Genomic DNA, 2,500 nt, shown 5'->3' with positions numbered 1-2,500 from the left:
GCCACAGAAGGGCAAAGGCCCCACGTGGGTGCCGAAGCGAACTCTCCCAGCACAGCGCACGTGCCAACACGTCTGCACAACTGCGATACAAACCACCAGCGAGAACCGCTGGGGCGACCGAGCAGCAGACGGCGTCGCGGCGCCGAGTGCCGGGCGGCGGCGCATCCTCAACGCACACAGTCCTCAGTCGGACCAGCACACTGCAGATGTCCACCGCGCTTCGCACCGGGCCCGCGAGGACCCACTTTGGCCGCCCGGCGCCGCGCGCAGGGTGCCCCGGCGCGCAGCTGCGCCGCCTGCCGCGTCCGTCGGCCGGCGCGCCTGCCACTGGGCGCCCCCACCAGCCGGCTGTAGCGCGTGCGCCCACGCACCGCGCGGCCAGCACGCCGGGCGGCCCCCCCTCACCGGCCGGGGACGGTCCCACCCAGCCACCGCCGCGTATCGCTTCACACACAGATTTGCCCTTACTGATTTACCTCCAGCAACAACAACCGCACCACAATGGGTTTACCAGTTGTTCATTTGCGTAACGTCACCAGCAAACGTAGACGTCCATCCCAGTTTGCAAATGCAACGATTATTGCATACCTGTCTGTTAGGTGTCACGACACACTACGTCTGCCCACATACACGCAACAAAATGTGCACGACTAGAGAACACGTGGGAGGTGGCCCCCTACGTATGCGATGTCCATTACGAGACCGACTGTCAACCAGCATCTGTACCATGTCGCAGATGTGGAACGCGGTGCACCATGCTATCACACTGTGTGAGAAGAGACGACTACGTTTGAATACACGCGCCACTACATCAACAGACGGCTCATGCTGATCGCCATCCAGGGCGTCCGTTAATCCCACACGTCTCTATGGCGTACCACACTGCAATGTAGCTGTTATGGGGAGACGGCACGTGGCTGAGTGCACAACATTTGGACCGTATGGTTCGCTGTTGTTGGGCGCAGTCGTTGTACGGTCACACATGTGCCACAGCGTATCATGCAGTACATACGGACCTATGTGCAGTACAATGTGAGGGTTAAGCTTACGACATCAGCGGACAGTGGACACAGGCCGTACCACGACGTAGACTGAGCGCTTCGACATGCGAATGCCAGTGAACAGCTGCGAAGGGCATTGAACACGCAAGCACCTGAACGACCAGCGTGCGAAGGCAGGGGGGAGGGTGGGGGCGATGTACATCCTGCAGTCGTCCACATTACAGTGTACAGCGGGAGCATGTAAAAAGTAAGCAACACTTGCGAAGTGTTGAACATGAAACGATACACAAGAGGGTGGGCGGTGCGAGTAGCGAACTATATTCAGAGGGTTGTGGTTAGACAACACTGGATTAATGTAACGTGTCATATGCCAATTACAGAGCAGGTTAAGGCACAACTTGGGTTAGGTTAAGGCACAACGTGGGTTAGGTTAAGGCACAACTTGGGTTAGGTTAAGGCACAACGTGGGTTAGGTTAAGGCACAACGTGGGTTAGGTTAAGGCACAACGTGGGTTAGGTTAAGGCACAACGTGGGTTAGGTTAAGGCACAACGTGGGTTAGGTTAAGGCACAACGTGGGTTAGGTTAAGGCACAACGTGGGTTAGGTTAAGGCACAACGTGGGTTAGGTTAAGGCACAACGTGGGTTAGGTTAAGGCACAACGTGGGTTAGGTTAAGGCACAACGTGGGTTAGGTTAAGGCACAACGTGGGTTAGGTTAAGGCACAACGTGGGTTAGGTTAAGGCACAACGTGGGTTAGGTTAAGGCACAACTTGGGTTAGGTTAAGGCACAACTTGGGTTAGGTTAAGGCACAACTTGGGTTAGGTTAAGGCACAACTTGGGTTAGGTTAAGGCACAACTTGGGTTAGGTTAAGGCACAACTTGGGTTAGGTTAAGGCACAACTTGGGTTAGGTTAAGGCACAACTTGGGTTAGGTTAAGGCACAACTTGGGTTAGGTTAAGGCACAACGTGGGTTAGGTTAAGGCACAACGTGGGTTAGGTTAAGGCACAACGTGGGTTAGGTTAAGGCACAACGTGGGTTAGGTTAAGGCACAACGTGGGTTAGGTTAAGGCACAACGTGGGTTAGGTTAAGGCACAACGTGGGTTAGGTTAAGGCACAACGTGGGTTAGGTTAAGGCACAACGTGGGTTAGGTTAAGGCACAACGTGGGTTAGGTTAAGGCACAACGTGGGTTAGGTTAAGGCACAACGTGGGTTAGGTTAAGGCACAACGTGGGTTAGGTTAAGGCACAACGTGGGTTAGGTTAAGGCACAACGTGGGTTAGGTTAAGGCACAACGTGGGTTAGGTTAAGGCACAACGTGGGTTAGGTTAAGGCACAACGTGGGTTAGGTTAAGGCACAACTTGGGTTAGGTTAAGGCACAACGTGGGTTAGGTTAAGGCACAACTTGGGTTAGGTTAAGGCACAACTTGGGTTAGGTTAAGGCACAACTTGGGTTAGGTTAAGGCACAACTTGGGTTAGGTTAAGGCACAACT

This window comes from Schistocerca cancellata, unplaced genomic scaffold (genome assembly GCF_023864275.1).
Source record: "Schistocerca cancellata isolate TAMUIC-IGC-003103 unplaced genomic scaffold, iqSchCanc2.1 HiC_scaffold_474, whole genome shotgun sequence".
Lineage (NCBI taxonomy): Eukaryota > Metazoa > Arthropoda > Insecta > Orthoptera > Acrididae > Schistocerca > Schistocerca cancellata.
The sequence above is the reverse complement of the archived record's forward strand: the minus strand, read 5'-3'. Positions refer to the sequence as shown.